Source organism: Pagrus pagrus (assembly GCF_965226575.1).
Source record: "Pagrus pagrus genome assembly, chromosome: 16".
Lineage (NCBI taxonomy): Eukaryota > Metazoa > Chordata > Actinopteri > Spariformes > Sparidae > Pagrus > Pagrus pagrus.
This window is the reverse complement of record NC_140200.1, coordinates 12,817,220-12,825,810: the sequence shown is the minus strand read 5'-3', so window position 1 is coordinate 12,825,810 and position 8,591 is coordinate 12,817,220. Positions and strand designations below refer to the sequence as shown.

At 37.4% G+C, this 8,591-nt stretch overlaps 1 long non-coding RNA gene across 4 annotated transcripts in view; it reads right to left on the bottom strand.

Annotated features, from left to right (window-relative positions):
- Positions 1 to 8,558, bottom strand: part of LOC311271500 — a 21,464-nt gene extending 12,906 nt beyond the window's left edge. For 2 of the 4 annotated variants that reach the window (XR_014624427.1, XR_014624430.1), the window contains exons 1-2: positions 4,833 to 8,558; positions 3,360 to 3,423 (exon numbers count right to left, since the gene is read on the bottom strand). This is a non-coding gene — a long non-coding RNA (uncharacterized lncRNA). The remainder of the gene's footprint in view (positions 1 to 3,359; positions 3,424 to 4,832) is intronic. The other 2 variants (XR_014624428.1, XR_014624429.1) reach the window with 2 other exon arrangements.
- Between the last annotated feature and the right edge of the window lie 33 nt (positions 8,559 to 8,591).

The window sequence follows — 8,591 nt, the reverse complement described above, 5'->3', positions numbered from 1 at the left end:
TTGCACTTAAAATGCATAGTTTTCAAATTGCCATACTTGTTTTCCTTTTTTTTTTTCTTTAAAAAGAAGCAAGAGAGTTCTTGGTAAGCCTTTAATGAGAAAAACAGCAGCTTCAAACTAAAATATCAAATCCAGTTACCTAACTATAAAACTGGTCCCGTAGACCACACTGATGTGTGCGTAAAGAAATAACAAAATCAGTCAATGTTTTACTTCTTTTGACCTTGTCAAAAGTAATTAAGTAATAAAATCAAGTTTGAATCCTTCCCTTTGCCACAAACTGGGCAGCACACTTGAAGGTGACAAAGTATACAAGTGAGGTATTGGTATTACTATACTAAATATCGAAATATGCAATGTTTTATATGTTATATAGTCTCTTCATGAACAGATCAATATATTTTTTGTTTGCCAAATACAAAACTTCACAGACACCAGACTGGGACTGAACACAGCCTCTGTGACTGACAGATGCCAGTTAGAAGACAAGGGGATACAGTACGGAGGTGATTAACAGTGACTCTGACCAGGACTGTCATGAGAAGACACGGTAGGCAGGGACAGAGAGGTATGAAGTGGCAGAGACACAAGAGAGAGTCAGGAATTAGCTGCAGGCAAAAATGGCACAGAGCTGTAATATTTTCAATTTACTCAGTGACTGAGGATTTATTTCGACCAACCAGATGTGAATGTGGAAAGACAAACCAAGACTGTTTTGGTGAGTTTTATTTTATTTATGTTGAGTTTGAATGAAGTGTGTTTTAAGACAGGTTAAAGGAGCTTGTTTTTGTACGGCCTAAGAAAGAAACTTGAATTCAGACGGTGTATGGTTGTATTCTTCTTTCTAGTAAGGACAATAGGTGTAAAAACATTATTTTATTTTTTACATTTTGTGAGTTTATTGTGGCAAACTCACTGCTTACATACATCTCCAAGCTGAAACTATGAAGGTTCTCAGATTATGAAAGTGGTATTAAGAGACATGATGGTCTGGGGCTAATGTTAGCATGCTAACATTAGCAGACACTGCAACACAGTACATAGATGTTTTTGACATAATGTCAACACTGTCACACAAATTGACACTTTAAGAGGCTTGGTGCTGTGTATGGAGAATAGTCAACACCAATCTCAGAGACAGATTGTATGAAAGTCCATGTTTTGAAGCTGTGGTCTTTGAAACACTAAATAAAAATAGTGTAATTTTCTGTTTGTTTCAGTAGTCTTCATGATCTTAAATTCATATGTATAGACATTTCTCATAAAATAAAAAAGTAATGAAGACTCAATGTGAAACAATATAACGCATGTTTTCAGTTTTGGTTCTCCAGGAGACACTTTTGAGCAGTTAATATCAGTTTAATTTACTCAAACTCAAACAGCCTTCCCTACATTATTAAGAAACATTTTTCCTATAATATGTTGAACGGCCATGGGATCATGAAAGCTAACTCGCCATTTTTTGTTTTCTTTGCTCCTAATAAGCATGATTTTCACCATTGGTTCTGCAACATAAATGAGCAAAAGTCATTCAAGTGAGTAATTGTCATTTTTATGCAAAGACACACAAATGCACTTAGAAAAGTGTGACCCTGATAAACACACCAAAGCCTGAAAAAGAACAGAATCTGTAAAAAAGAGCGAGGCAGGCACCAATGGCCTTCACAAGCCCCTGCGTGTACTTGACGAGAGAGGTCTATTGTGAGAGCGCCGAGCACAGACCTTGATGCTCACTTAATAAACTGAATCTCTTTTTTTTCCCACAACAACACAAGGAGGTAGCACATTTTTGACAGAGCACATTCTGTACTAGCATTTCAGCATCTGTGAACAGATAAATTAACAGATATACTGAAAAGAAATAATTCGGTCTGCCATGTAAGAGTGCTTCATTGAATGTGTGTTTGAGGGTGTTTATGTGTGGTCAGGTGGCCTTGGTGAAAAGTGCTACGAGGGCCAATGCAGGGGAGGGGGAATACGGTTAAATACACAGACAGGTCAGCACCCACACCTGCATATCTATTCACAGAAACAGATGTAAGCTCCATCAAGATAGGCCTGAGTTGTCTGTAGTTTGATTTGCATACAAAATGAGATGGATATGCCTCACTGGGATCTGTCAGAGTGATGGCAATGCTGGGTGAAACAAAAACAGTTCCTCCCTGGTAGGGCTGGGTATCGTTTCGCTTGAATTTTTATCGTTAACGTTACCGGTTCCAATTCTGCTTAGCGATCCCCGACTAAATATCTTTAGTCTTTTAAGTGTTAACTGAACATTCACAGAGTAAATAAAAATGTAAGAGCCACACACATATATGTATTAAAAAACATTAGAATGAATGTCAAACTGCACTTATTGAACCAAAGGTGAACTGAGCCTTGACCAATCCCGCGCAATAATTGTACTTTCTGTAACACTGGGCAGCAGCAGTGACGCCTTGTGGTAGACAGGCAACATTTCAAAAGAAAACCCACACTCAAAATGCTGGAACTAAAGTGCATTCAGTGGCAGTGCACAGCACCTAACTACAACCAAATAAAGTTAATACATAAAAACAGGTCACAGGGGTATGTTAAAGATGTATGGATGTAGATGCTTGCGATGTGCTGGCGCTGTATGAGGCTGACACACTCGGGCTCGGAGATGCCATGCTGCCTTAAATATTTCGTCAGATTTGACGTGCAACCTGACTTGCAGCTAATGAACTTCCCACATGCATTGCACTTTGCCTTGTCGTGTTATTGTTTTACAAAGTGAAGCGAAACTTTTGACCGTTTTCCACAGCCCATCTTTCGCACTGTGACTGTTGTCAGACTGTCTCCAGTCTTTTGTGCTAAAATAAGCTAACTGGTTGCTAGCTGTAGCTGAGAGTGGTTTCCATCGTCTCATCAAAATTGTTTAGCATTTAGTCAGATATACTATGAACAGATTTTAAAGGGATCACCTGCTAATTAGTCTGCATTTAGAGGACTTTGGTAATAACTCAACCCCCCTTCTTCTTTTCAGTTTGGCGTAAAACTTTAATCATGCAGTTACAGCGTTTTATTTTCTATTTTATCTGCCTTCTTCCACTTACCAAACCTACCTCTAGGGAAAAAAAGTGTTATGGTTAAAGCAATTTACCAATGAATAGGCAATATAGTGTAATGAGGAAAAAGGACTCAGGTTGTGATGGAGTGGTAATGCCTGCATGCCCATATGTTCAAGAGTTTGTATTCGTGTGGTCTTCACGCCTGGGTTGTGCTCTTTAAAGCTCATCTGTGCGTAATATGAGTGTGTGCGTGTGAGATGTGTTATTTTCCATGCACACAAAGGGAGATGAGTGATAAGAAGGCAACTGTCTGCTCTGCATGTCTACCTTATTTGAATGTCTGTGCTCGATGTCAGCTGGAGAGTTTGGCCTTGTCTCCCTCTGCCTCTGACTGAACAGTGTGGAAAGAAACTTCAGTCTCATGACATGACAAAAATAAATTGAAGAGGAATATTGCATGGATAAAATATACTGATAGTGCAGGATTAAGTGATTTCTATATTTCTTTTTTGCCTTTCCTTGCTTAATAAAACTGACAGCCAGCACTGATCAAGGGAAAAAGTGCTTTCTCTAAGTATACGAAAAGTTACTGTAGCATCTTTTTATCTCCACAAAATATGCAGAATACACACTGTTCTGCTCTGTCCTTCCTGCATGAGACAGCTCTCCTTATTGCAGACTTCCCTTGAATAACCTGATTCATCTTACATTTTCAAGTACAAAAGCTGAATCTGTAATCTTGTGCAAGCAATAGAGCTGAAAAGTTAGGCGTAAGTTTTTTTTGTGTCAGAGCACACGCACCACCTCTTCCAGAAACAAGAAAGCTGCTGACTAAGAGCAAAACCGAGGAACGACTCACTGCTGATTTCTGTCATGCTCTAATGTCGACCTGCTGGCACATAAAAACTTTACTGAGGCAGTTTGTTGACATCACTGCTGGGAAAGCTGATTAAAGAGTTATAAAAAGGTTACAAAGATAAGAAGATCTTGAGTAAAACAGCATAATCTCTGTTTAGTAAGAAGTGTCATGGCCTTATGAGTCAACGGACAAAACAGGAACCACAAGTGAGCCCTTTATTTTAAAAATAAATATCCAGTTTGCATAAATGAAAAGCTAACAAAGCAAAAAAATTTGCAAACCTGTGAAACAACAACTATATATATCTTGTTCGCTTTATTACGACTGTGCATTTTGACTGACTATGACTTATTGACCTACAGATGATGTTACAGATCCTTGTTATGTTTTTATTGTGGGCCCACAGTGCCATGTAGTTGTTATTATGGCTGTCACAATATCAGATTTTCACTGCACAATTATTGTGGCCCAAAGAATTCAGGATGAAGATATTATCACAATATCTATTCAAACTTTATTTTTATTTTTTAATTAATGCCAATCAGTTCAGTGTACAATTCTTTTTTTGTATCAACATATTAAGTGCTTTAAAGGGATTTATACTTTTTGGCATATTTTGGACTGAAAGCCTTAAATTACACAATTTTTTTTTAAATGTATTCAATAAAAGTATGAAATGGAAGATGTGTAATAAATAATTACCAATTATCAAGTAATTCAGTAGTGTTTCGATTCCTCTGTACTTGATGTATCGCCAGTATAGGCATGAAACATTGTACTTTTTCTAATGTAACAAGAGAGACATTTTAAAGGGAGTCCTCTGAAGGCAGAAATCATGTTTACAGTTTTGGACTCTCCACCTGGACAGGGAAGATTTGTGTATGCGTTTCGCACACTAATTGTCAAGTATAAGCTAGAGCTCAAAGGAGTCGGCAACTAACTGATTCATTGATGGATGGACTTGAGCTTCTCCTGTGGGAGGATTTGCTGCTTTTTCAGGAATCTTCGGATTCTGGCCTGTTCAGACAAAACAAATCATTTGAATTGGGTCTCTTGGAAATTGCAATATATTATATATTCTGACATTTTACTGACCTAACTATTCATTGAGGAACATTATCTGCAGATTAATTAATGATAATATAATAAGCAATAGCATCCCCAGAGAGATAAAGGTGTTTTGTCAAGGGATGACGGCCAAAAAGAAAATGCAAAACTGGGGTAAAATCAGGCCAAAGGAAAGGAAGAAAAACAGAAGGACAGATGGAGAGAGGAGCGACCACCTTCAAGCAGGATGACGGTTCTCACAAATCAACCATTCATTCCTGTGACGTGAGCAGCACCGATAACAGTGACGTGAGTGCACCATGAGCTCGTGTGCATGGTTGAGAGGAGCCTCATCTTGTGCTTTTCTCTCTCTTGATCTGGCTCCACAGGTTATCTCAAACATAAAGACTCTCACTATAATAGAGTCCACTTCTTAGCATGTTGCTGCTAACTGTCCTGGCAGTATGTTTCCACCTCCCTTAGTGACAATGAAATCACAGAGACCATCTTCCTCCTCCCATTGGCTGGTAAGCTCCATGGTGATGCCCTGTGATTGGGCATGCCCAGCATGCACTCTCGGCCAATCAGGTTCACTGTATCCAAGAGACCGAAGCATGTAAGGCTATTTAAATCCAACCAGAGACTCACAAGATTGTTCAGATGTATATTTCACAGTGTAAAAAATAAAAAGCTAGTCGGAAAAGGTTTACGAGTGGACGAATGTGCAAATCCAGACAGACCTGATTGGTGTATGAAGTGGTCAGCCCATCTAGACGGGTTAAAGAAACCCAGAGCGAAGCGTGAGTGGAATGACTGAACTTCTGCATTCTGTTCTCCTCCTGAGCCCTGAGTTTATCTATGAATATTGATCTAATTCTACTCCTTCTACTGCACTGATGCTTGAGTTGAAGTTCGTGAAGCTTGAAGAGAGCGGGGATGGTTAAAATCAAATGGACAGAGGAACTAAAAGCTGGAGGTCTTTTCTCCTGTATAACTGTGTTTAAGTGGGGCAGTCAGCTATTGGTCGTCCATGGTGCACCCGGAGCAGGAATGTTGCATCGAAGACCAACTTGCACTGGACCACAACTAGAGAGTGAAACTCGCGCTGATGAACGCAGCGTAAGTCCGTGGCCATTTTGTGGCCACTCATTTTTTGAAACGTCATACTTTCTGTGACAACAAAATGGCGGACGAATCCGATTGTCGGGCTTTATTTTTCAAAACGATTTTGCCGAGAGTGAATATTTAACATTTTCATGCTGTAAGTTAGTTATATTTGTGTGTGTGCTGCTAATATGATTTCTCTGTACATTTTTAATTTGAATTACATTTCAGTCAGAATCTTTTTGTTAAATTGTTTTCAACTTTCAATAAAACTGTAATCAAGGCAACCTGTCCTTCATACGGTTTAATGCTGTTATTTAGACTTACACTTATTTTTCCACACGTCCTTTTGTATCATAGAGAACGGACATGTCAATAGAACAAGCCAGATAAGGCTTACAGGATTATCAAGAATGACCTGTGTGTCTTTAACATTAATGAAAGGAGAGGTGAAAGTAGGTTACAGCTACAACTGCTGCTGCCAACTATAGTTTGACCATGATAACAAAAGAACTAAGGTATGACAGCGTATTGATGCTGCAATGACATAGGTTTCCAGGTTCTCAGATTTTTTCTCTTATTTGCATTATCACATTAGAGATCATGTCATAAGTGTAATTAAATTTAAGCTATAATTAATAATTTTTCTTACATCATAACAATTTATTTCACAAAATGTTCTTGCGATGACAAGAAACTTTCTCAGTATAGCAAGATAAATTCAAATGTCATAAAAAGAAAGGTTCATATAAAGAAAAACATCCGGTGAAAGATTAAATTAAGAAATTATGACCTACAAACATTCGATATATAATGTGTCTGTGGGTGGTTGAGTAGTGCTCACTTATCTCCATGCTGATGTTTTTGTATTTTTCATGGGTGTAGGAGGCACATTATAATGCATGATTCACTGTTCAACATTTTGTGTCTTCAGTTAACTGGTAATAAATCGTTTTTCCACCTATATTTGAGTTTTTGTGTGTGTGTTGACTTGAACTTGGGGATAATTCAAGAAGGTCAGGTGTCTAATGGGAAACTTGAAGCTCACAATTTAGCTTTTGATAATTGCATATAATCTTTTATAATTTATTTTTTGTTTATTGAACTTGGTTTATTTTATTGATGCATGCATCTTTTCTACCTTTACATCAACATCGCGATGGAAATAACTCTTAGGCCTTATAGTGTTATACTGGACATTACCCTCTAATAAAATCAACTAAATGAAAAAACTGAAAATACCAGTGCTATTGTGTTGAATAAAGATCCTGGTCCAACTCCAGCATGTCCCTCCATCTTATCAAGGAACTCCTTAAAATACAAATACTTAAGATTTACCCTTTTTATACTTCTGTCAAAACATTTTGAATTAATTTAAGTTTCCTCTAACTTACTTATCCAAGTATATTTACTCAAGCACTGTACTAAAATTTCAATTTCATCCTACTTTAAACAACTACTGCACAACATTTTGGGGTCAAATTTGTACTTTTTACTCTGATTACTCTATGTGATTGCTTTAGTTACCAGTTACTTTGCAGATTCAGATTAAAGATACAAAATATAAATCAACTGATAAATCTCTATTTTGGTAAAACTGCAGTTTAAGCTATCCAAGAGTATTCAATGTAGGCTAATCAAAATTAGCCCAAACTTTACCAACTGCAAAATTACAGTGATTTAGGCCGACACATTAATGCATCACTTATTATAATGCAGTTATTTAATAGACATGATTCTGAAATGGGCCATTCTACAAAATAACTACCTTTATGTTGGTAATAGAGAGCCAAAGTCACACCCTTTCCGGTGGACCCCACGGGACGTTATTTCAGAAAACCTTTGTGAATGGAGAAAGAATTAATTGAATTTGAATTGTGCTATGAATCACACACATGGTGTTTGTCGATTTAAAAGATAATTTTCCAAGTCAAGAAAGTCACAGTTTGTCATAAAACTAATGAAATATAAGATTGTGAAAGTACGTTTGTAATTATAAAGACTAGCTACACAGCCAACAGTTGTCTCGTTGAACGGTCACCAAAACCTGTTACTTAAAGATTGTAGAGCTGGTCCTGTATATTAGCAGCTCGCAAAACTGACAAACCCTCCTTTCACATAAGTGCAGTTATCAATATAACCAGATTTATTATGATTTTCATCTTTTTTTAGTACCTTTTCTGCGGTGCATTGGCGACCATGTTGGTGTTGGTGACGTGTGTTGAGTGAGACGAGACGATGTCGTTCACTGAGCGGTTTCACAAAACTGGATGGCATTTTACTTTAATTACGACAAATTCAAAAACTTTCATTACTTTGAAAATGTTCTTTTAAATTGAAAAACGTCATAAGCGTAATTCATGGCACAATTCAAGCAGGGTTAAAATATTATTTGTCTCTCTCCATTCACTACCATAGAAAGTTTTTCCTAAATAAGGTCCCATGGTGCTGAAGGGGACTTCGGCTCTCTGTTAAGTATATTTTGATGCTAACACTTCGCTGAAGACACATCACTTTAAGTCATTAAGCATTATTTTACACTCTTTTGC